This window comes from Cornus florida, unplaced genomic scaffold (assembly GCF_030987335.1).
Source record: "Cornus florida cultivar Cherokee Brave unplaced genomic scaffold, ASM3098733v1 CherokeeBrave_3.0.0_Hap2_Chr05, whole genome shotgun sequence".
Taxonomy (NCBI): Eukaryota; Viridiplantae; Streptophyta; class Magnoliopsida; order Cornales; family Cornaceae; genus Cornus; species Cornus florida.
Window position 1 is genome coordinate 33,296,687 of NW_026775575.1, and position 27,902 is coordinate 33,324,588.

Here is a 27,902-nt window from a genome sequence, read left to right on the forward strand (position 1 = left end):
AATAAATTTTCTGGTTTAGTCATCTGATAAATAGCATGGGTTGTTACTTCTGCATACCTTATTTCCATTGAAAACATTTAAGTAAATAAGGAAGCACCACCTATTTGGATTCAATAAAAAATACAAGAAAATTAAAATCTAACTAAATAAAAAAAATTCAGTTTTAGTACAAATTAGGGATCCCGAAAGTTTTGGTAAAACTCGATCCTCCATTTAGGCCTATGTAGAATTGATGAAAAATCCCATAAAATCAATTTAGGCTATTTAAAGTGTAAGGAGTAATTATCGGAAAAAATTATTTTGAAAATATCTTTATTTCAAAAAAATCATATTTTCCATACTTAGCTAAAAACCAAAAAACAGTTTTTCATAAAAAATGTCCGAATCGTAAAGTCATTTACCAAGTCATGGTAACAAAGGCTTTGTGGATGAAAAAGTAAGTTCAATGCCTTAAACTCTACTTTCTAGAGACCAAAATAAAACATATAATCAATTGGTGTGCATGGTCTTACCATTTCTAGCTCAAGTATTGAGTTCTTCCAAAACTTATGCAAACTTGAATTAACTTATTCTTTTAGCAATGATTTCATGTGTCTATTGCTAGTGTATATAGGAACATGCATGTGATTGATGATATGATATGCGTTATCCTATAGAGATGAGCTTCAAATGGATTCATAAATATTTTGACATTGAATCCTAAACACTTACCATACTATCTACTCATTTCTTCAAGCTTTATTCATATATGATTGTTTAGGCTTTGAGGTATTCTTGCTTTCTTCAAATTTCTTTGAGTTGCTTGTTTGCTCATTAATTTTAGTCCAAGCTATCTTTGGATGGACTTGCAATATTTGGTTTCCTTGCAACTTAATTCATGTCTCTTTGTATACATTCTTTTCCATTGATGTGATTGCTTCATTGAGGTCAATTTTTGAAGACGAATCATCTATAACACTCAATGTATATAATTAAACATTAATCCACAAACACCATTAATAGTTTGTAATCACCAAATTCACTAGAATGTCCTTGGTTAAAGGCTTTGTGCCAACAAAATCCTACGTACTTTTAAGATCTTTTATTCCATTTAATTCCCAAATAACTAAATCTTTTATTTATACCCTTACTAAATAGAAGTAAAATTTTGTAGTTATAAATTTATTTAAGATTTGATATATGATCTATGTTTTTTATTATATCTTTAATTTTTAATTACTTATAAATATTGCATTATGGATATATATATATATATATATATATATATATATATGATTAATTTAAATTCAATATAAGAATGTTTGGTATGTTTTTTTTTTTTAATCTTTTCTGTGTGACAAGTAATAATATTTTAAAAGGGTCAAATTTAAAGGAAATGCCATTTTGGATTTTTATTAATAATTAATTAATTTGCTTAGGGATTCGGTGTTCTAGGCCTCTTATTTAAGGAATTATAAAAACTAAATAAATAAATAATAGTCAACAAAGATATCCTAATTGCCATGAAAATAAATTCGTTGACAAAAATGGCATTTCGCCAGAAGGATTGAAAATTCGTGGCAAAATAGCTCCTAATTGCCACGAAAACAAATTCATTGTAAAAAAGACATTTCGCCATAAGGATTGAAAATTCATGGCAAAAGACACTATTTGTCACGAATAAAGCATTGTTGCGAATAACTAATAGATTTGGTACGAAAGTAATTTCATGGCAATAGAGCATATCATAGCCACAACTAATAATTCGTGGCAATATCCATATTTTAGGCACGAGAAAAAAACTTTGTGCCAAAAAATTATATTTGCCACGAGAATAATATCATGGCAAATTGTAAAGTGATTTGCCACGAAAATATATCTGTGGCAAAAGAAACATATAATTGCCACGAATAGAATTTCGTGGCACAAATAGCATTTTGCCACAACTTTGTATGTCGTCCCTAATTCGTCGTGGCAAAATTAACATTTTACCACAAATTTTTAGGTCGTCCCTAATATTCGTGGCAAGAACTAGTATTTGCCACAAAAAATTTACTCCGTGGTAAACACTCATATATTAGCCACAAGAAGTTTATTTTGTGGCCAAAAGGTACTTTTTGCAACAAAATTTTACGCGTGGCAAAAAATTTCGTGGCAAGAGCCCAAATTTGTTGTAGTGTTTATCTATCTTATTTTACCGTTTTGTATTGATTTCGTGTTATTTCTATTTTCAAGTACTTATCCCCAAAATAAGCTAACTCAGCCAAATAAGAGCAGAAATGAAGCAATTCTGGGATGAATCAAAGAAAGGAACAAAGTAGAGCAAAAGGAAGCAAATGGTGGAATTTCAGCAACTTCGATCGATCTCAAGAAAAGTTCGATCGATCCAACTTCCATCGATCTCAGCACTTCAAGATAGATCCAGGCCATGATGTCATTTTCAGAGATCCTAAAAGTTCGATCGATCCAACATCATTCTCTGATCGATCGAACTTTTTTGTCCTTATCCACATGCCAAATCTTATCCAACTGTACCACCCTACCAACCACTTTTGTCCTTTTCCCAAAAATATCTTCAAAATATCTCAGATTTGTTTTTATCCAAAAAGGCGCCGCCATTGAGGATCGATCCAACTTCAATTCGATAGATATCAGCCATGTTCAATCAATCTCACCTCGAGTTCGATCGATCGAACTTCCCAAATCCCGAGAAAAATTCAAATTGTAGCTCATTAAAAGTTGTCTCATATCCAATCATTAGAGGATTATTGGTGTACGAGCCCAGCTCATTCGGGATGATTTTTGACCTACCTATATAAAGAATATGAGCCACTTTTACATATATACACATACTTAGAAAATATAATACTTAGTGAGGAAGCAAAAGGAGAGGAGGAGGCTAGAGACACCATTGGAGACTCTTCATCAACCAAGGAGCAGATTTCTTCCACGAAGCTTGCCCTTGAGGGTTGGAGGACATCATCCATGAGTGGCTAGACATCTTCTTGGGGCTAGAGTTAGCCCTAAGCATGCTTTTTACTTCTTGATTTATGTATTTTTAAGGGGATTTGTATTGTAATTCATGTCTTGACACTTTTATATATATAGATCTTGTTTATTCAATGATTTATGTGGTTTAATGCTTCCAATTGATCATTTCATTCTATCCATATGTTTATGTATGCTAGAATAGATGTTCATGTCTCTATTTCTTGTGTTATTGATGCATGTCTATGTGTATTGATGCTATAGATCTAGAGATTATCAAGATATAGTGCTTAATGTCATGTTCTTATGGTTTATTTGATGGTTCATACTCATTTCTTAATGGATTGTACCTCTCTCTTAGTTTAATTTCATGTCATTAGCTTAGTTGTAGTGTAGTTGTTAAATGGGAGGACAATCCATGCTTGTTGTTGATGTTCCATACTTATGAAAGCAAGTAACATATATCTCTAACCTTATGATGTGTTTGGATTGTGAGCTTAAAGAAAGGATTAGTGGCTTAATTTGATATGTTGTGCTATCCACCTTGTTGTTTAGACAATATATGCTTAATTTTTCATCCATGCTTGTTGGAACAACCATACACACACACCTTGTTGCAATACATGTTTTTCCCTTCATTAATCATTCATTAAAGGTGTAGAAAAGCTATGCTTAGTGGTGATCTCTAAACCCCAAGATCTCTCTCTCTTTTATTCTTTCTATTACATTATTGTTTACTTTAGTTTATTTGCATCTTGTGTAATTCAACTAACCAACCACTATTTTGATCACTCAACCTACTAACCCTAATTTTGATTCCTCAACCTAGTACGACACCTCAATCCCTTGGGACGATCCCTTCTCACTCATACTACATAGTATAGGTGTTAAGCGGTTTATAAATTTAAATTATAGTGCCCACTTGACAATAATTTCCAAACTCAAAGTGTTATGCATTGTATTGTGCCACACCAGAGAAGCTACCATAGTTTTTGGGGCCGTTGCGGGGGATTGATTGATTGGCAATGTCGTATTTTAGGAATCAATTAGGAATTAGTACTCTTTTGATCGTGTCTTTACTTTGTTTTCAATTTTTGTTACTTATTGTGTTTGTTCTTGTTTGACAAGGAGCATTGGGCTAAGAAGGTGAGCAAATGAGTATTCCAAGCAAAGGAGCTAAGCAAGCGAAGGAAAAAGGCTAAAATCATAAAAAATTTTGCTAAGCTAAAATCTAAAAATTTGGAGTTGAAGTGCTAAAGGACCTTTGTGAGCTTTTTCTTACTCAATCTCTAGTTAAATCGTCGGCCCGCATGGAGGCTTGTAATTCAATTCTGAGATAAATCGTAAGTCCGCGTGGAGGCAATTTACTTTTCTTGCATATTGTTAAAGCATGGGAGTATGGGAACATTGTATGTGGAGGAAGTTTGTTGATTGTTGATTTGTTGTGAAGGTGAAGTGTTTGTCATTATTTCTTGTTGTTTTGCATTGTGCATGTATGGTCATTGATCATTGAGACCCACTCTTGTCCCTTTAAATTTTCATCTTGAATCCATTGTTTGAAACCCTAGGGGAAGAGATAGTTCTAGTCAATCTATTTCATTAATGGAAAGACACAATGAGGACCATGTGGAGGACCTTGGTCACATAGACAAAAAGATATCCTCCACCCCAATGTGCATCATGATAACATGCAAGTCCCATTAGGTATGCCAAGGCCATTTGTTCATCCACCACAACAACAAGGCCAAGTTCTATTGGGAATGCCAAGGCCAATCTATGCTCCACCATCTCCCATTATTCAAGGCAACCAAGGTGCCCATGTTGCACCTCCAATTGCTAATCCTCCCCTTGCTTTAAGAGATCACTATGTGCCTAATGAATATAATGCACCCACATGCATTCAATTGCCACCATTTAGAGCACACCACTATGAAATCAAACCACAAACCATTCAAATGCTTCCTAACTATCATGGACTTCGAAGTGAAGAACCTTACAAGCATTTGAATGAGTTTCTTAAAGTATGTTTCATCGTAAAATATAGGGACATGCCGAAAGAGGTCTTAAGGCTTAAACTTTTTCCATTCACCCTTAAAGATAAGGCAAAATATTGGTTTAACAATCTTAGGCCTTTTTCAATAACTTCTTGGGCAGAAATGCAACAAGAGTTCTTGAAGAAGTATTATCTGGTTTCTAAGACCAATGTCATGAGAACTTCAATTAGGGAATTTTCACATGGGGATGGAGAAACATTTCATGAGGCATGGGAACGCTTTAATGAATTGCTTAGGAAGTGTCCACATCATGACATGCCCAAATGACAATTAGTTCAATATTTCTTTGAGAGCTTATCGGATAATTACAAGGGCATAGTTGATGCTTCCATGGGTGGTTCTTACATTGATAGGCATGAGGATGACGTGTGGCGTCTTTATGAGAGCATGAGTGAAAATTCTTTGTATTGTACTTTATCTTTGAAGAATGGTAGAAACTCTAGTGGTAGGAAGAGTATTGGCTTACATCAAGTCGACAACTCCAATGAAATGCCGCTGAAATGAAATCATTATCTCAAAGGTTTGATCAATTTTTGATCAACTAAAACTCGGCGAATCAAGTATCTTCCTTTCCTAACCATTCTCATCATACATCTAATGAGACATATATGACTTGTTCAAGGGTTTTACATTCCACTTCCAATTGTCCCCATGGACATGTGCAAAGTGAGCATCATGAACAAGCAAATGCTATTTTTACTAATCAATAGAACAATCCTTATGGCAATCACTATAATCCTAGTTAGAGGAATCACCCGAATTTCTCTTGGAAAAACCAAAGGGAGGGCTCAAACCCTTCCCAAGGTGGTTTTCAAGGGAAATACGTTCCACCTCCAATGCAAGGCCAAGGTTCCCAAGGTTTTAGATCATCATACCAATCACAAGGAAACCAATTCTCTAATTCTCATTTTCCTAATCAACCATCATATTCTCAAGGAAATGTTAGAAGTCCCGCTTTTGAAGAGAAAGTTTTGACCGTTTTGGGCACTTTAGAGGTAAACACACAATTACTTAATTCTCACTCTCATTCTATTGCTAAGCTAGAAACCCAAGTAGGGCAAATAGCTAGTACTTTGAATGCTAGAGAGAAAGGGAAAATGCTTTTGAATGCCCCACAAAAGCAATAATGTGTTATGGAGACTCATTCCTCATCGGAAGGTCACACAATAGAACATGTCAATGCGGTGACTACTTCGAGAAGTGGAAAGATTGTGGATAACCAAGTGGGTATGTCCAATGAAGAGAGTGAACCGGTGCAACCATAAGTTGACACCCATCCCATTTCATATCATATTCCTCCTTCATTGCATGTGCATGACCATATAAATGAGAATGTGTTGAAAAGTGATTTGAAAAGTGATTTTGAAAAGAAAGATTTGCAAAATGATTTGAAAACTTCTTGTGTTGAAGAGACTTCAAAGAAAATTTCTGAAAAGGTTTTTGAACCAAAAGCTCCATTTTCGGATGCCTTAAAAGGATCCATTTCAAATGACAAGCAAAAGGGCAAAGTAAATGAAATCATAGACGTGTTTAGGAAAGTGAAAGTCAATCTTCCACTTTTGGATGCAATCAAGCAAATTCCGGCTTATGCCAAATTCTTGAAAGACTTGTGCACCCAAAAGAGGAAGAACAAAAGCCAAGCACCTAGAAAAGTGGTCTTAATCGAGCAAGTAAGCTCAATTTTGCAGCATAACACTTTTCCAAAGTTTAAGGACCCCAGTTCACCTACCATTTCATGCATCATTGATGATCATATCATTAGTCAGGTGGAGTTCAAAGCACTTATCACCCCATTGAGGAGGGGATGCACTACAAGATGTTTGATCCGGGCTAAAAGAGCCCAACGTCTTGCTAGAGACGTTAAAGACTAGCATGACATTTCGTAGGGTGTCAAAACCCTATTCCACCCTCATTTCTATCTTTAATTTCATTTCTTGCGAAGTCTAGATATTGGCTTTGGGTTCATATGCATTGCTAGGAATTGTGATTAGGATTGCATGAACTTTTATGTTGAAATTGAGCATTTTGCATAAGTTCGATCGATCTCAAAATGAGTTCGATCGATCGAACTTCCCACCTGCATCAAACCTGCGTCCAAATCACTCTCTGTCCAATGGTTTGATTAGGATCTGTTGGTTTGCTGCTGTTGAGAGCTAGTTTAGAGGTTCAATCAAGGCTTGAGTCTATTTTAAAGGTATCTAGAAGTTAAGTCAAGTTTATTTTACCATTTCACAATTGCAGAACCTGTGTTCATATACATATTCTTGCTGTAGTTGAGTTTGATGTCTCAAACCTCCATCTGTGCTTGTTTTCACTGGTTTAACATTCTAATATGAGCCTATATACTTGATATATTGCTGTGAGCTACACACCTATCATCTGAACAAGTTTATATAGCTAAATTAAGGTTTTACAAGTTAATTTTTGCACAAGAATATGGTCTTTTGTGGTCTTTTCCAATATTCAATTATCACCATTTGAAAATTTCCAAAAGAAATATATATATATATTCTCATAAAGGATAAGGCACGTGCACTACACGTGAATAAAATCTAATTTGAAATAAAATCATAAAGGGTGAATCGAGCAAATGTTGACACGCATTTTTCTTCAAAAATTAGAGTATACGTACCAAAAATGCCAAAAACAACCTACCACCTTACACAATTACTAATACTGAAAAAGAGTTAGATTGATAAATGGTAAACAAATGAGTTAAATATAGTGCATTTATGATTTTTTTTTTTTTTTTTTGAAAATGTAAATAGAACCCTCAAGATTATCATATAAATCGAACCATCAAGAAACATTCATTTGGATTGATTCCAATAAGACCATCATGTGGATTGAGCAATAGAAAGGGTTAATATATATTTTTCATATCATATTTTGGCTCATTACAAACCCTTAATGTTGAATGCATATGTATTGCCTAAGTTGGATTGTCTTGCCTTTTATTCATATTTAAGCAACTTTATTTGATCGATCCCCAAAAGATTGAACCCTCAAACCTTAAGCCCTCAAGAGCATCATCTGGGTTGAGCCCTCAAAATGACCCTAAGAGTCCAACCTTAACCCTCAAGACCAATTAAATAGAACCCTCAAAACCATAGAACCCTCAAGACAATCGTCTATGTCTGGATCGAGTCCTCAAGAACGAAGAGAAACCCTAACTCCTCAAGTCACAAGACCATCTTCAAGGCATGAATCGAGCACTCAAAAATAAAGATAATCCCTAACCGCGAATTTTAGGATCTAATCGAGTCCCCTTAAGAACGAATAGAAACCCTAACTCCTCAAGCCTCAAGACCATCGTCAGGGTCTGGATCGAGCACTCAAGACTGCGCATGAGTCTCTTATATATAAGTTCGAGCGGAGACTTAGACATATGTTATTGCTTATATCTCTTACAACCTCATTAATTTCATTTTCTTTCTTGTAAAATATCTCATTTTTCAAATTTTGCTTAAAATTCAAATATCTCCATTTCAAATCTTCTAAAGAATATATATATTTTATCTCATAAAGAGAATAGCATGTGTGTTGCACGTGAATAAAATCTAATTAAGCTTCACAGGTAGTTTTGTTGAGCTGATTCGCAGTTTATATGGAGAGAAAAATATAAGTGATGAAGCTTCATATGGTTCAAGAAGAGTTCCGCTTTTTGTTTTTATTTTTGGAAAATCAATGTAATTTACTTTTTCTGCTTCGGTATATTACATGTTGTCTTAGGGTTTTTGTCACGAAATTGCCAAAAGGAGAGATTGTGAGATGTAAATTTGTAATTGGTAAATTTCGTTTTCAAAACAAGTCGGATCGAGTTGTAAATTTTAGTTTTGATTTATCAAGACTCATCATCGGAAGCGGAATTGAAAAAGTGACCGTGTTTGGATTTCGATACACTCCGTGATGATCAGAACAATGAAGGTAGGTAAGGGGTTAGGACCCTTGCATGACTTCCATGTTTTCAAAAATTAAGCGTTGCCAAAAAAATTTCAAGTGTAAACCTTTCTATTCAAGTCTGGCCAACTTGAACTGATTCAAGTACCCCTAAACTGGTTCAAGTGTTAAATTTGGCGTTCTTAAAGCCAACTTAAACTAGTTTAAAGGCAGCTGAACCGGTCCAAGTTTAGCAGATGTTTTTGGTAACTTTGTCTCCTATTCTGTTTTAACTTCCTAATTTGCATAAACTTTTACCATATTGGTTATGCACGAGATTGACTTGTTTTCCAAGTATAATTAGGTTTTCAAAAGTCTATAAAACATGTTTTCTCACTTAGGGACAAAAAGTTAGAATTTTTTTTAGAGCCTTTGAGAGATATTTTTGTTCAGAAAATCAAATCAAATATTTCTGATTTTATTTTTGAGAGCACACACATATACACATGAGTGATTTAGGAGTGGTGTTCTCTATCTGATCAGAATTGGAGAATAATTGAAGATTAAGATATTCTGAGAAGCAAGATTTTAATTGTTCTTCATCAAATTTAGAATTGAAGAAAAATGGGCGATTCGATCACACTTTGAAGGGGCAAAGCATTCGTGGAGTGCTGTTTGATCTAACTACCAGTAATCCTTCTACAGAGATCAAGATCGTAAGCCTGAGGTCGAGAGCTGTTGCACGGGGGACTCATAATACCAGGGATTACTAGCAACTAGTTTTTGGAGGAACGATAAGGGTGTGAGCCTGAGTCAAAATCCAGTATACTTTGTTTCAAACATAGTGGATCGTTTCACTCTAGACTACATAATCCACGAAGTTTTTCCAACAATAATTGGTCTCTTCAACCAATCGGGATTTTCTAGCTAAAAATCCTACTGTCATCTCTTAAACTTTATTTACTTTACTTAAACTTTATTTTTGCTCTGTGGGTTCGATTTTAATTTTATTTCGGTAAAATTAAAATAAGTAAAAATTGGACAAATGAGCAAATAAAACATATTCACCCCCCTCTAGGTTATGTTTAATACAAACTTCCACAATCATTTCCACATAGTGCAACTCGCAAAATATGTTAAAAAAAAAAATTCATTTTTTTCCTAATTTGTACTCACACACGTACACCCCACAAGGAATTTTTTGCACCCATGTTAAAGTTAATGTTTATTATTATAGAAACTAGTTATGGTACTATAGAATAAAGAATGATGCATTAATGAGTTTATGGAGCTTCTTGACATTTTTTTAAAAAGACAAATACAAGTGAAGTGCAATTGTAAAAAATGAAAGTTCTAATAAAGCCTCCCATAGTATAAATATAAAAAAATAGATATAAATATTTAAAAAGAGTTGGTGCTATCCATTATAAAAGTAGGAATTATAATTTTATTTTTATTTTTATTTTCTAGTTTTTTAGAATAAAAATTGCAATGGGAAGAGTGGAAGGGAGGGGGGGAGTCAGAGGAAAGAAAAAATTAGAAAAAAGAAAAGACTTAAAAACGAAGACTTAAAAATAAAATAGAATATGAAAAATAAAAATAATTTGAAGAAAAAAAAATGCTATACTTAACAAATAGGAGCGATTTATAAGGAATAATTGTTTGAACTTTGAAATACAATATGTAAATAAATAGTTAGGGTTGAATTTTTGTAACTTGTACAATGAAATAGTATGGCCAAGGAAGAGCCACATGGTTTTAACCTATTTTAAAGCAAATTAAGTTACATTTAAAAAGGGCTATTTTCTTGCATAGCCATTAATCAGAGACAAGCCATGCAGTATTTTCCCCTATTTAAACACCCCTCCTCTAGCCTTTGATCTCCATCCCAAAACTTCTTCTTTGTGATTGATCAGCCCCGCACAATAATGGAGCTCGTCAACAAACTCCTGGTGGTTGCTGTCTCCTCTCTGGTCCTCTTGTCATGCTTCTCAATGGAGGCTGCTGCAACTCCCCTCAACCATAAGAGATTCAGGGATTTATTGCAAAACGGAGAAGGAGAAGGGTTGCAAGGTGTGACTGAATGCTACAAGCGTCTCGGCATGGGGGGAGGTATAACCGAGAAGGAAGCCTCTTGCCTTAATGTGTGCAAGGATACCTTCAACGCCACCTCAAGAAATTTTAGAATAGCTCGGGAGGACTATGAGAACGAAAGTTGGTACCAGAACGTGAGAGATATGATGAATGATTGCTACAAAGAAATGATCAAGTGTAAGACATGCTTTTCTTCAATCAAGAACGATAAAGCATTTCAGGAGGTGGTCAGCCCCAATGCGAACGAAATCGTGACTACACTTCACGAGGTCAAGGCAATGCTAAAGGAAGCCAACTTGGGACAAGAAAGAACTGACGAAGAACTTGAAGCAGCCGAAAAAAAATATAAAGAAGCCTTCGACAATTAATTATATATATCTTCTGTTTGGGATTGTATAATTAATTCTGCCTGCGTGTCTATGCATACAAAATAATAATAAGAAGAAGAAGCTTTGGGCACATACCAATTTGAGTACTCCTCATTGACTGCATGCATGCAATTTAAATATCTTGTTAAGGATTTTATTCTCTTTGATTAAGTCAGTTATTCTTTGCATGCCCAGTGAATTAATTAATTGTTTCAGTGACATTTATAATGCAGGAGACTCTATATAAATGTTTTTTAGATTTGGATATTCTCTTATAGTGTTTCTCTGCAATTAATCATCACTTGGTCAGCTATCCAACAACTAAATCCAAACAAAAATGGTGATGAATGTTGGTGATTTTTTTTTTTTTGTTTAATTCTTCTTAAAATTTTTGCTAGTACTTACCCCAAAAAATAAAAGAAAATAAAATAAAAACTGTTCAAATACACCACTTTGTTATTTAGGAATTGAAACTTAATGTAAGTGTAATTTTTTTTTTTTTTTTGGGAATGACATCATCGTCTCTTCCTTTTATATAAGAGACTCCGGCTTATCCAAATTAAAATGGTAGGACTGCAACTTTGTTGTGCTAACCCAGCCCAACCCAAGCCCAACATGAAATTTTGAAATTTAGACTTTAAATTCACAAATCGGATTCCTGTTCGAGTTGAGTTTTGTCAAAACCCAAACATATTCGGGTTGGGCTCGAGCTCAACCCGAACCCAACCCGAAACCCAAAATAATAATAATAAAAAATTATTATTTTTTTTTTTCCTCTCTCTCTCTCTTCTTTTTCTCTCTCTCTCTCTCTCTTCTTTCTCTTTCTCTCTCCACCGTCCCCTCTGCTGCCGTTGCCATTGCTGCCGCCACCCCTCTTACAGACCACTATTAATTGATTTGTAAAACAAGAATTACAGTCTTACAGACCTTGATTAATTGATTTAGAAAAGAAAAAAAAAATTTAAAACAAAACCCATACATAAAAGTTAGAAGTTGCACGGAGGGAGGGGGGCAAGCTTGAGAATTGAGAGACAGCGCCTGAAGCTTGCAAACGGCAAACCCGAATTGGAACAGTGGGCGATGGAAGCTGAAAGATTTGGGTTTTGATTTTTTGAACAATCTGAAATGATATGCCGATCTGGGTTTTGATTTTTTGAACAATCTGAAATGATATGCCTATGTGGGTTTTGAACTTTTGATTCTTGCAGACAGATAGATAAAACTGAAATATATGGATTTTGAACTTTTGATTCTTGTAGATTTTGTAGTTTGTAGTTGGAAAGAGAGAGAGAGAGAGAGGGCAAGTGTAATACCCTGATATTTTAAATGATTTATTAATTGGAATTAATTACTTTTATTTTATTTTTAAATAATTTATTTGATTCAATTTGAATTAATTGCGTTTATTTTAATTTTTAATTGATTTGTTTTATTGAGTGCTTAGATTAATTAATTAATTTATTTATATTTCGTGAATTATTGATATGATGATTATTATGTGTGTGCTTAATTATTGATTGAATTGTTGGCGTGTTGATTTTATTGGTATGGTGTGACTTGGTTGTAATTTATTGTTTTGTTTATGTGCTTAGTGTAATTAGTTTTAATTTAAGTGTTTATTTAATTATTTGGTTTATTTAAATTAATTGGATTTGGGCTTAAGGGAAGTTGGACCAAAAGATGTAGTATTGGGCTTGTATGAAGCCTTATTGGGTTAATTAATAAAGGCCCATGGTTATTTAATTATTTAAATGATTATTTTTGTATTAATTATAAATATATATATATATATATATATAATTATATATAAATATAATTAATTAATAATTATTATGGAAAGATGTATATATAGATATATATTTATTGATATATAGGTATATATGATTTAATTAACCAATGGGTTATTTATGGAAGGTATATATATATATATATATATATATATATATATATATATATATATAATATAATATATGTTTATAAATATATATTATTTAAAGATTATTATTTTATTTGAGAGTCCTAGTTGGAATAGGAATATGATTTGGATTTTAATGTGTATAAATATACACATAAGGTTTTAGAGTTAAAAGTTTACACGTTAAAAAAATAAGAGAGAGAGAGAGAGAGAGAGAAGGAGAAGGCCGAATCTGAGAAGGAGGAAGCTGGGATTGGAAGAGACAATCAAAACTTGAAACGTCGGTTTCGTTTTGAAACCTTCAGGCGAGTTTTCTCTAACATTCCTCTTAGAACTCATAAGGATTTCACCTTGAGTATCAAGGCTTTAATTATGATTAGATCGGAATAATTAAAAAGTATAAACTATTATATTTGATTTTTAAATTATTGGATTTTAATTGATATATATAGGTGTTATATGTATATTTTAAAATCAATCTATAGGTGGATTTGTAACCCAAGAGGGTTAATTAGGGTTCTTTATTTTCTAGAATTGTTCTGTAATTTTCTGGAATTTTTATGATATTTTTCTATATTTTTAGGAATTTATTAGGATTTATTTTCCTATTATTTGTTAGGAATATATATATATATATATATATATACTATTTATATATACTACGTAACTAGCGTATATGGGGCGGCGGCACAATAAGAATTGATCCAGCGTGACGCGATGTAGCGTAATAGTGTGTATACGCCAATTAGGGCCATAGGATTAATTAAACTTATGTGAATTAATATGGTGCATCGCGGTACATGAAAGTTTGGTTCGCATGTGCATCTGGACCATAGAAGTGGTCTGGTCAACTATGGGATTATTTGGTATATCACAGACCATGAGAAGATGGTGCACTCGCTGATTTGGACCTTAGATCTATTATAGTTAATAGAAAATAATCCAGTGTGGGCGTGTTCATATGCGTACTGATTTGTGACCATTGGATGCGGCATAAATGATGTGATGGATTCAGTGTGGTGAGTTCACGGCAGTTGAAAGAGCTTAGCCAATACCAGCACATAAGGAGGCTTGAATCCAGCGTGTGCAAGTGCATGGTAAGCGCGTGGGCGCGCGTGGGAAACTACTGTTGGCCTGTTTCGACACTAGAAATTAAAACGGTCATAACTTAGTCATCTTAAATCGAAATTGGGTCATTCTTGAGCTCAAATTTAAGGATTTTTCGTCCTCTTTCCAATAGTACCAATTTCATTATCAGATTCCCATGATAGTAGGAGATATTTATGTTTTAGTGAGACGGTGTAGGAAAATTATTCACCGAGATTGAGTATATTTAATTTGTTACTAATATAGTAAATTAATAATTAGTTATGGAAGGATAATATATATATATTGATATATATATATAATTATTGATATATATGTATATGTGATTTTAAATAATTAAGGATTATTAAGGAAGAATTATACACATATATATTATATAATATATGTGTATATATATGTAAATTAAGATCATTAGTGTTATTATTCTTACTTAATATATCTGGATGGACTGGTTATTAAATTAGTGATATGCTTATAATCTGCATGAGATGTCTATATATGAATTAATTATTGTTGAGTCTAAAATTAGTACATGGATGAATTATATGCATGGGTGAGTTGCCAAAGGCTTAAAAAAAAAATATTGCCTTATTTATATGAATAAAATATATATATAAAAGGCATAGTTGATTTGTCAATATATAAATAAATATATCTGTGGAGGTATGGTTGAATTGCCAATGTATAAATAAAAATACTTAAGGAGGCATGGTTAAGTTGCTAATATATAAATAAAAATATTTATAATGGCATAGTTGATTAGTCAAAGCGTAATTAAATTGCTATGTGTTAGATGATTAAAATATCATTTATGATTGTTGTATGTATAGATTGGATTAGGATTATATATTCTTAAATTAGAATAATCTAGTACTTACTGATTAGTATATTATTTTATATTAATAAAATAATATTGGTGGAGACATGGATGATTTGTCAAAGTTTAGATTTTGGATATGTGATTTAAATAATTAAAATCATTATCGGGTTTTGGGATTAAATATAAGATTTTTTGTATTATAACTTATTGTTTAAATGATTAAGCAATTGACTAAGATGGGATTAAGGTTAAAGGAATTTTTTATTTTTTTTTTAAAATGGTGGATTAGTCTTGGTATGATTATTATTTTAATCATTATTTAATAGGTTTTGAAATTTATTAAATCTATTAATGGATGTGATTAGTGTAGTATATATAATTATTTATATATATTTATATCATGCTATATTAAAGTTAAAACTTTATTAGGTTTGGTTTTGATCAGAAATGATCTGCTTATTGGTTTTTAGAGGTCTGGTAGAGAGAGTTTGCTCGTATGGTTTAACCCACGATTTGTTTTCAGGTTATTAGAAGAAGTTCCAAGTCTAAAGGTTGAGGATCCGCAACTGAAAGACTTATCCATTCTTTCGATTTATTTAAAAGTAGGATATTATTATCATTTCATTTGATGTTAGTATTTAATAATGAACTTCTAAATAATGGATTTTGGTCAAGGGATTCTTGAGTTACAGGATTCCCGAGTTGTAAATTTTGGAGAATTATTAATGAAACTTTTATTTAATAGATTCCCTTCAGCGAGTTATTTATTCTTTTTATTTCTTTTTGTACTCTGTGATTGTTTAAATACTTTAATTGTTTTGATATCTCTTAATTTTGTTCGCGGATTTGATCAACCCGTGTTCTGAAATTAGTGGGTATCACAGCAAGTTCAGAGAGAATAGAGATGGAGGCGATAGGGGAGGCTGAAATGATTTGCCCTAAAAATATTTTGTTCTTTTATAATAATATAATCAAATATATAAAATAATATATTATATATAAATTTCGGAAAAAAAAAAAAAAATTTTTAAAAACTTAACCCATCAACCCGACTCAACCCGTCTGAAAATATTTGGTCCGGGTTATAACCATAACCCATGTTGAGTACAATTTGGGCTGACCCAACTCAACCCGATTCGAGTTGAGGTTGGGTTGGGACTGAGCTGGGTAGGGGCAGTCCAAGTTGCAGCCCTAAAAAATGGTGATGAATGTTAGTGAGTTTTAATTTTTTTGTTTACTTCTTTTTAAAATTTTTGCTAAAGTAATGAATGGTAAGTGTTGTACCAAGTATATTTATATTCTGAAATTTTCCAAGTATATTAATTTTGTTTCTTATAACCAAAAAGTTGCTGACTACTCAATTGTATGATATCAATTTTTATTTTTATTTTTTGGGGGAATGACATCATCATCTCTTCCTTACACATTAAATTGTTTGAAATTCTCTTATGAAATTTAAATACTATTATTTGAACATTTACAGTAAAGTTCGGACTTTTTTCCAAATTCAGCTGCTCCTTTCCTGCAACAACCATAAAAGAACAGACCGGATAACAATAAATGAGAATACACGGATAAATAAAAATACCGCTCGATGAATTTTTTAAGAAAACAAACTGTTCAAATACACCACTTTGTTATTTAGGAATTGAAACTTAATTTAAGTGTAATTTTTCTAGTTGAACTAATATCAATTTTTATTTATTTAAATTTTTTCTTTTGAAAGGTAATGTCGATTCTTTTATTTTTTTATTTATTTTTATGTCATCCTTCAATTTTTATTTATTTATTATTATTTTGTTAAATAAATACTCACACACAACACCCACAATAGTCTATTACAGAAGTGGAATAATTCGCCTCCTATGAAGGGGGAAAGGCTAATGACTTATTGGTTTTAAGTTTTAACCGGTAACCTTGGGAGTGCCTTGTTTGTATGCAGAGGTAGCTAGAGTGAGAAAGATATATTTAGATATGGACAACTTAGTAGATATGAAAATTAAGCAGTACCTTGAGAACTATCTGTTATAGTTGGTTATTTTGTACATCAACCTTTGACATTTCTTCAATTAGCACTAAGTAAAAATTTAATTGTTTAATTAAAAGGGTGACCAATAATTCCTTCATCAAAGAAATTGCTCCTCATGGAACTTGTGAAATATGAAGATATGGTATTATTTATTTATCTATTTATTTGTTTTGGAGGTTTAATTCATAAAACACCCTCTATTATTAAAAAAAAAAAAAAAATTCGTATAAAATTGTAGTAGAATTAAATAACCCTCAAACTAACAAAACTTATCATATGACTCCATATTTATGTTTCACCAGTTAAATGAGTTTTGAAATATCAAATTTGACATTATTATTTACTATTCTATTAAAAACAAAAAATTATAATTTTAAAATTACAAAAAATAACCCTTTAAGTGAAGTGACCATCTGTGGTGGGAAAATACTCTCCCACCAATAAAAGGACGACATGTCATCACAAGAAGGGTCCACCACAAATATAAAGACTATTCAACTCTCAAGCTGTGTTTGAATTAGAAGGACTGGGATGGCCCAACCCAATGTAACAGGCTGAGCATACCAAGGGGGTCCTTACCCTAGGATTTCCAGCCCATGTTACCAATGTGTCCAGCTTTAGTCTAATCCTATCAAAAGAAGGATTATTATTTAAGGGAAGCAAATTATGTATGATAAGGATACATATATTATGATTGATATTCTTGAGGCACAAGGAACATGAGTCTCAGAGGGAATCAATTACCTATATGTTTCTTATAAATAGAGGTCAAGACTTCGAATAAAGAGGGACAGTCTTTTGCTTGACAACTTTGAGTATTAATTTCAATAGTACTGTCATTCATTTAATGGAGTTTGTGTGTGTTGAGCGATAATTAGTTGACTTGTCAAATTTGAAAAAGTTTTTACACACACTTTGGCGTCGTCTGTGGGAAACATATAAAGATATACCCCCATGAGTGACTATTATTTTTCATGCGACCACCCTTCGGAACGTCAATCGGAGCAGAAGCGGCAAACCAACGAATGGAGTTAATGCAAAAGATGCATGAAAATTTTCATGTATTTAAGTAAATAATTTTAATAAAAAATAATTAATAACTCTAATTATACATAATTTTATTTTTGATATTTGGTTTCTAATAATTTTAAAAAATTAGTCATAATTGTAAATCATAATAGATCAACAACATAAAATAGTAAACGATAAAAATAAAACTTATTAAGTAACTAAGTGCATAAAATAATTTTAACTACTTTTTTGACTTTAGGTATGAAGCTTTAGTACATTTTTTTATTTATTTGCTTGGACAAGGTACCTCTAGCGGACTTTTTATCACAATATAAGTTTAATAATGGAGTGATATTAGTGGTGATAATTTAAACCCACTATTTGTGAATGTTGAATCGTGAATAGCTGAAAAAATGGAGTATGAGATAAATATTAGAAAAGTAAATTGTATTAGAGAAGAAAATTGATAGGAAACAAAGAAAATTAATAGGAAACTTTTAGAGAATGAAATTCGAAGTTTCGGTTGAAGGAATTCTCTTAATTTGTTATAATTAGGTATCTTTGTATGGTAATAGTATAGAATTACTTTAGTTAGACTTTGCTTATTGATATTTTATTTAAATTATTTTTTAAAATTAATTATAAATTAATGATTTGAAATTCTATAACCCCTGTACTTTTAAAAATAGTTTATATATATATATATATATATATATATATATATATATATATATATATATATACCGAAATCTCTAGGTTTATTAAAAAAGCTCATATAAATATATTCTTGTCTAATAAATAGATAAATTTGTAATTTGTGTTAGACTAGTAGTTTGTGGTACAGTTTTATAGAAATAGGTAATTTATGGTAGAGTTTTATAGAAATTATTATATTTTCTTTAAATATATTATTGTCTAATAAATAGATAAATAGATAATTTGTGTTAAAGTTTTATAGAAACTCTTTTAAAAACTTTTTTTATATCAATTAATAAATATATATTTTTTGTGATAGAGTTTAATAGAAATTATTTTACTTTCTTTAAATATATCCTTATCGAATTAGATATCATTTTAATAAATAAATAAAAAAAAACAAAAAAAAAAACTCATAATAAATAGATGAATACGGGTTATATGTAATAGAGTTTTATAGAAAATAAAATAGGTAATTTGTGGTAGAGTTTTATAAAAATAGGTAATTTGTGGTAGAGTTTTATAAAAATAGGTAATTTGTGGTACAGTTTTATAAAAATTATTTTATTTTCTTTAAATATATCATTTTTTAATTAGTTTTCTTTTTAATAAAAAACTCATAATAAATAGATAAAAAGGTAATTTGTCTTCGAGTTTTATAGAAACTATTTAAAAAACTCTTTTTACATCAATTAATAAATATTTTTTTATATTAATAAATAAAAACGGAAAAATAAAAAAATTAATTATTTAAATATTTTTAGTTAAATATAATAAAGAGAGAATGAGAAATTAGCATCCCAATAATGAAACCACTTTTTGTTGTTTTCCTTCTCAATATATTTTGTGATTTTTAAAATAATGAAATCACTTTTTGTTGTTTTCCTTCCGAATATATTTCGTGATTTTTAATATATATATATATATATATATATATATATATATATAAACCTAATTGGAAGTATTTTTAGTCCAATTTTTTGAAAAATATTTTATAAAATATTTTAAGCTATTTAAATAATTAAAATATTTTGTTACATAGTGTGATATGAACTATAAATATTATATAAAGCAAACTAATTTTCATATATTTAAGTAAATTAATTTAAATAAAAAATAATTATAAACTCTAAATATACATAATCTTATTTTTAATATATTTAATTTTCAAAAATTAGAATGCATATACGATGGGTAATTTGATAGAAAATATAAATTTTTGGAAAAGACAAACATCTAAAAAAATAAAAATAAAAATCATGTTTAAAATTATTTGAAGTATCAATAAGTGTGTTTATACTATACACACTAATTGATAAATGAATTAAGAATACATCAAACATAAGTAATAAAATACATAATAAGAATTAATCAATAGATAGATAGATGATATTTTACTAATAGGCTCATAGCCTTATACACAAAAATATCACACTATGTTTTTACAATATACCTAAAAGTCATCCTCTAGATGCTTTATATATAAGATAATGCTTCAATCCTGCCCATCAAGAAAAATTATGTCATGTACACTAACGTGTCCCAATATGAGGTTGACACTTCTTTTAAACTTAAAAAGATACAAAACATGGGTCATACCCATTTTTTAGAGTTAAACCCGACAAATCTATTTTTTTCCTCTCTTTGCTCCCATCTGTGTATCTTACTTCATCTACATCTTTCTTCGGCTCAAGATCCCTCTTGAAACTTTTCCAATCCCACTATGGCACCTCCTTACGGGTGGAGAACAAACCGGTACAAGAAGCACACCGATTCTAATCTTCTTACTAAGAGAACAATCCTCTCTTAGACTTCTGCTGGATCACATCGATCCGTACAATTGATTGTAGATACAAATTTGTTGCACAGAATATATCTCTGAAAGATTGATATGCAAATCAAATCTCACAACTAGAGTATAAATGAATACAAATGAAGCTCAATACTCTATGAATGATATATGTATGAGATGATGAATAAGATGAAGAACAAAATCTCTTTGATACACAAGAAGGTTTCTCTATTTCTCTCTAATGCATCCGTACAATGTCCAAAACATTGTGTTGTGTATTTATAACCCCTTGAAAAATATAGCCTTTAGGGGTAAATTAATTCCAAATCTAAAATTTTAGTCCATCTAATCGGCCACTTGAGTTATCTGTTGGTCTAAAGTGATCGGATATATGTTATATCTGTTCGGGTAGTTGGAGCATCTAATTGGTTAAATTATAGAAGTGATCGGTAGGATCAGATCTTGTTTCATCGCGCTTTCTAAAATTTGATCCATCTAATCGGTTACATAAAGCATCTGATTGCCCACTTGGACACATTTGATCGGTTACATTAGTGAACTGATTGGTCAATTGATAAACCACAAAAGATGCGAGTTCATTGGTTTTGGCATCCTATCAATAGTATGACTGATCTGGTCGGTCAAATGAAAAATAAATAAATTTTCTGGTTTAGTCATCTGATAAATAGCATGGGTTGTTACTTCTGCATACCTTATTTCCATTGAAAACATTTAAGTAAATAAGGAAGTACCCCCTATTTGGATTCAATAAAAAATACAAGAAAATTAAAATCTAACTAAATAAAAAAAATTCAGTTTTAGTACAAATTGGGGATCCCGAAAGTTTTGGTAAAACTCGATCCTCCATGTAGGCCTATGTAGAATTGATGAAAAATCCCATAAAATCAATTTAGGCTATTTAAAGTGTAAGGAGTAATTATCGGAAAAAATTATTTTGAAAATATCTTTATTTCAAAAAAATCATATTTTCCATACTTAGCTAAAAACCAAAAAACAGTTTTTCATAAAAAATGTCCGAATCGTAAAGTCATTTACCAAGTCATGGTAACAAAGGCTTTGTGGATGAAAAAGTAAGTTCAATGCCTTAAACTCTACTTTCTAGAGACCAAAATAAAACATATAATCAATTGGTGTGCATGGTCTTACCATTTCTAGCTCAAGTATTGAGTTCTTCCAAAACTTATGCAAACTTGAATTAACTTATTCTTTTAGCAATGATTTCATGTGTCTATTGCTAGTTTATATAGGAACATGCATGTGAATGATGATATGATATGCGTTATCCTATAGAGATGAGCTTCAAATGGATTCATAAATACTTTGACATTGAATCCTAAACACTCACCATACTATCTACTCATTTCTTCAAGCTTTATTCATATATGATTGTTTAGGCTTTGAGGTATTCTTGCTTTCTTCAAATTTCTTTGAGTTGCTTGTTTGCTCATTAATTTTAGTCCAAGCTATCTTTGGATGGACTTGCAATATTTGGTTTCCTTGCAACTTAATTCATGTCTCTTTGTATCCATTCTTTTCCATTGATGTGATTGCTTCATTGAGGTCAATTTTTGAAGACGAATCATCTATAACACTCAATGTATATAATTAAACATTAATCCACAAACACCATTAATAGTTTGTAATCACCAAATTCACTAGAATGTCCTTGGTTAAAGGCTTTGTGCCAACAAAATCCTACGTACTTTTAAGATTTTTATTCCATTTAATTCCCAAATAACTAAATCTTTTATTTATACCCTTACTAAATAGAAGTAAAATTTTGTAGTTATAAATTTATTTAAGATTTGATATATGATCTATGTTTTTTATTATATCTTTAATTTTTAATTACTTATAAATATTGCATTATGGATTTATATATATATATATATATATATATATATATATATATATATATGATTAATTTAAATTCAATATAAGAATGTTTGGTATGTTTTTTTTTTTAATCTTTTCTGTGTGACAAGTAATAATATTTTAAAAGGGTCAAATTTAAAGGAAATGCCATTTTGGATTTTTATTAATAATTAATTAATTTGCTTAGGGATTCGGTGTTCTAGGCCTCTTATTTAAGGAATTATAAAAACTAAATAAATAAATAATAGTCAACAAAGATATCCTAATTGCCATGAAAATAAATTCGTTGACAAAAATGGCATTTCGCCACAAGGATTGAAAATTCGTGACAAAATAGCTCCTAATTGCCACGAAAACAAATTCATTGTAAAAAAGACATTTTGCCATAAGGATTGAAAATTCATGGCAAAAGACACTATTTGTCACGAATAAAGCATTGTTGCGAATAACTAATAGATTTGGTACGAAAGTAATTTCATGGCAATAGAGCATATCATAGCCACAACTAATAATTCGTGGCAATATCCATATTTTAGCCACGAGAAAAAAACTTTGTGCCAAAAAATTATATTTGCCACGAGAATAATATCATGGCAAATTGTAAAGTGATTTGCCACGAAAATATATCTGTGGCAAAAGAAACATATAATTGCCACGAATAGAATTTCGTGGCACAAATAGCATTTTGCCACAACTTTGTATGTCGTCCCTAATTCGTCGTGGCAAAATTAACATTTTACCACAAATTTTTAGGTCGTCCCTAATATTCGTGGCAAGAACTAGTATTTGCCACAAAAAATTTACTCCGTGGCAAACACTCATTTATTAGCCACAAGAAGTTTATTTTGTGGCCAAAAGGTACTTTTTGCAACAAAATTTTACGCGTGGCAAAAAATTTCGTGGCAAGAGCCCAAATTTGTTGTAGTGTTTATCTATCTTATTTTACCGTTTTGTATTGATTTCGTGTTATTTCTATTTTCAAGTACTTATCCCCAAAATAAGCTAACTCAGCCAAATAAGAGCAGAAATGAAGCAATTCTGGGATGAATCAAAGAAAGGAACAAAGTAGAGCAAAAGGAAGCAAATGGTGGAATTTCAGCAACTTCGATCGATCTCAAGAAAAGTTCGATCGATCCAACTTCCATCGATCTCAGCACTTCAAGATAGATCCAGGCCATGATGTCATTTTCAGAGATCCCAAAAGTTCGATCGATCCAACATCATTCTCTGATCGATCGAACTTTTTTGTCCTTATCCACATGCCAGATCTTATCCAACTGTACAACCCTACCAACCACTTTTGTCCTTTTCCCAAAAATATCTTCAAAATATCTCAGATTTGTTTTTATCCAAAAAGGCGCCGCCATTGAGGATCGATCCAACTTCAATTCGATAGATCTCAGCCATGTTCAATCAATCTCACCTCGAGTTCGATCGATCGAACTTCCCAAATCTCGAGAAAAATTCAAATTGTAGCTCATTAAAAGTTGTCTCATATCCAATCATTAGAGGATTATTGGTGTACGAGCCCAGCTCATTTGGGATGATTTTTGACCTACCTATATAAAGAATATGAGCCATTTTTACATATATACACATACTTAGAAAATATAATACTTAGTGAGGAAGCAAAAGGAGAGGAGGAGGCTAGAGACACCATTGGAGACTCTTCATCAACCAAGGAGCAGATTTCTTCCACGAAGTTTGCCCTTGAGGGTTGGAGGACATCATCCATGACTGGCTAGACATCTTCTTGGGGCTAGAGTTAGCCCTAAGCATGCTTTTTACTTCTTGATTTATGTATTTTTAAGGGGATTTGTATTGTAATTCATGTCTTGACACTTTTATATATATAGATCTTGTTTATTCAATGATTTATGTGGTTTAATGCTTCCAATTGATCATTTCATTCTATCCATATGTTTATGTATGCTAGAATAGATGTTCATGTCTCTATTTCTTGTGTTATTGATGCATGTCTATGTGTATTGATGCTATAGATCTAGAGATTATCAAGATATAGTGCTTAATGTCATGTTCTTATGGTTTATTTGATGGTTCATACTCATTTCTTAATGGATTGTACCTCTCTCTTAGTTTAATTTCATGTCATTAGCTTAGTTGTAGTGTAGTTGTTAAATGGGAGGACAATCCATGCTTGTTGTTGATGTTCCATACTTATGAAAGCAAGTAACATATATCTCTAACCTTATGATGTGTTTGGATTGTGAGCTTAAAGAAAGGATTAGTGGCTTAATTTGATATGTTGTGCTATCCACCTTGTTGTTTAGACAATATATGCTTAATTTTTCATCCATGCTTGTTGGAACAACCATACACACACACCTTGTTGCAATACATGTTTTTCCCTTCATTAATCATTCATTAAAGGTGTAGAAAAGCTATGCTTAGTGGTGATCTCTAAACCCCAAGATCTCTCTCTCTTTTATTCTTTCTATTACATTATTGTTTACTTTAGTTTATTTGCATCTTGTGTAATTCAACTAACCAACCACTATTTTGATCACTCAACCTACTAACCCTAATTTTGATTCCTCAACCTAGTACGACACCTCAATCCCTTGGGACGATCCCTTCTCACTCATACTACATAGTATAGGTGTTAAGCGGTTTATAAATTTAAATTATAGTGCCCACTTGACAATAATTTCCAAACTCAAAGTGTTATGCATTGTATTGTGCCACACCAGAGAAGCTACCATAGTTTTTGGGGCCGTTGCGGGGGATTGATTGATTGGCAATGTCGTATTTTAGGAATCAATTAGGAATTAGTACTCTTTTGATCGTGTCTTTACTTTGTTTTCAATTTTTGTTACTTATTGTGTTTGTTCTTGTTTGACAAGGAGCATTGGGCTAAGAAGGTGAGCAAATGAGTATTCCAAGCAAAGGAGCTAAGCAAGCGAAGGAAAAAGGCTAAAATCATAAAAAATTTTGCTAAGCTAAAATCTAAAAATTTGGAGTTGAAGTGCTAAAGGACCTTTGTGAGCTTTTTCTTACTCAATCTCTAGTTAAATCGTCGGCCCGCATGGAGGCTTGTAATTCAATTCTGAGATAAATCGTAAGTCCGCGTGGAGGCAATTTACTTTTCTTGCATATTGTTAAAGCATGGGAGTATAGGAACATTGTATGTGGAGGAAGTTTGTTGATTGTTGATTTGTTGTGAAGGTGAAGTGTTTGTCATTATTTCTTGTTGTTTTGCATTGTGCATGTATGGTCATTGATCATTGAGACCCACTCTTGTCCCTTTAAATTTTCATCTTGAATCCATTGTTCGAAACCCTAGGGGAAGAGATAGTTCTAGTCAATCTATTTCATTAATGGAAGGACACAATGAGGACCATGTGGAGGACCTTGGTCACATAGACAAAAAGGTATCCTCCACCCCAATGTGCATCATGATAACATGCAAGTCCCATTAGGTATGCCAAGGCCATTTGTTCATCCACCACAACAACAAGGCTAAGTTATATTGGGAATGCCAAGGCCAATCTATGCTCCACCATCTCCCATTATTCAAGGCAACCAAGGTGCCCATGTTGCACCTCCAATTGCTAATCCTCCCCTTGCTTTAAGAGATCACTATGTGCCTAATGAATATAATGCACCCACATGCATTCAATTGCCACCATTTAGAGCACACCACTATGAAATCAAACCACAAACCATTCAAATGCTTCCTAACTATCATGGACTTCGAAGTGAAGAACCTTACAAGCATTTGAATGAGTTTCTTAAAGTATGTTTCATCGTAAAATATAGGGACATGCCGAAAGAGGTCTTAAGGCTTAAACTTTTTCCATTCACCCTTAAAGATAAGGCAAAATATTGGTTTAACAATCTTAGGCCTTTTTCAATAACTTCTTGGGCAGAAATGCAACAAGAGTTCTTGAAGAAGTATTATCTGGTTTCTAAGACCAATGTCATGAGAACTTCAATTAGGGAATTTTCACATGGGGATGGAGAAACATTTCATGAGGCATGGGAACGCTTTAATGAATTGCTTAGGAAGTGTCCACATCATGACATGCCTAAATGACAATTAGTTTAATATTTCTTTGAGAGCTTATCGGATAATTACAAGGGCATAGTTGATGCTTCCATGGGTGGTTCTTACATTGATAGGCATGAGGATGACGTGTGGCGTCTTTATGAGAGCATGAGTGAAAATTCTTTGTATCGTACTTTATCTTTGAAGAATGGTAGAAACTCTAGTGGTAGGAAGAGTGTTGGCTTACATCAAGTCGACAACTCCAATGAAATGCCGCTGAAATGAAATCATTATCTCAAAGGTTTGATCAATTTTTGATCAACTAAAACTCGGCGAATCAAGTATCTTCCTTTCCTAACCATTCTCATCATGCATCTAATGAGACATATATGACTTGTTCAAGGGTTTTACATTCCACTTCCAATTGTCCCCATGGACATGTGCAAAGTGAGCATCATGAACAAGCAAATGCTATTTTTACTAATCAAGGGAACAATCCTTATGGCAATCACTATAATCCTAGTTAGAGGAATCACCCGAATTTCTCTTGGAAAAACCAAAGGGAGGGCTCAAACCCTTCCCAAGGTGGTTTTCAAGGGAAATACGTTCCACCTCCAATGCAAGGCCAAGGTTCCCAAGGTTTTAGATCATCATACCAATCACAAGGAAACCAATTCTCTAATTCTCATTTTCCTAATCAACCATCATATTCTCAAGGAAATGTTAGAAGTCCCGCTTTTGAAGAGAAAGTTTTGACCGTTTTGGGCACTTTAGAGGCAAACACACAATTACTTAATTCTCACTCTCAATCTATTGATAAGCTAGAAACCCAAGTAGGGCAAATAGCTAGTACTTTGAATGCTAGAGAGAAAGGGAAAATGCCTTTGAATGCCCCACAAAAGCAATAATGTGTTATGGAGACTCATTCCTCATCGGAAGGTCACACAATAGAACATGTCAATGCGGTGACTACCTCGAGAAGTGGAAAGATTGTGGATAACCAAGTGGGTATGTCCAATGAAGAGAGTGAACCGGTGCAACCATAAGTTGACACCCATCCCATTTCATATCATATTCCTCCTTCATTGCATGTGCATGACCATATAAATGAGAATGTGTTGAAAAGTGATTTGAAAAGTGATTTTGAAAAGAAAGATTTGCAAAATGATTTGAAAACTTTTTGTGTTGAAGAGACTTCAAAGAAAATTTCTGAAAAGGTTTTTGAACCAAAAGCTCCATTTTCGGATGCCTTAAAAGGATCCATT

At 32.0% G+C, this 27,902-nt stretch overlaps 2 pseudogenes; both read right to left on the reverse strand.

Moving 5' to 3' along the window:
- Nucleotides 1-5,179: 5,179 nt before the first annotated feature.
- Nucleotides 5,180-5,278, reverse strand: LOC132310612 (small nucleolar RNA R71; annotated as a pseudogene).
- Nucleotides 5,279-26,576: 21,298 nt separating this feature from the next.
- Nucleotides 26,577-26,675, reverse strand: LOC132310613 (small nucleolar RNA R71; annotated as a pseudogene).
- Nucleotides 26,676-27,902: the final 1,227 nt, after the last annotated feature.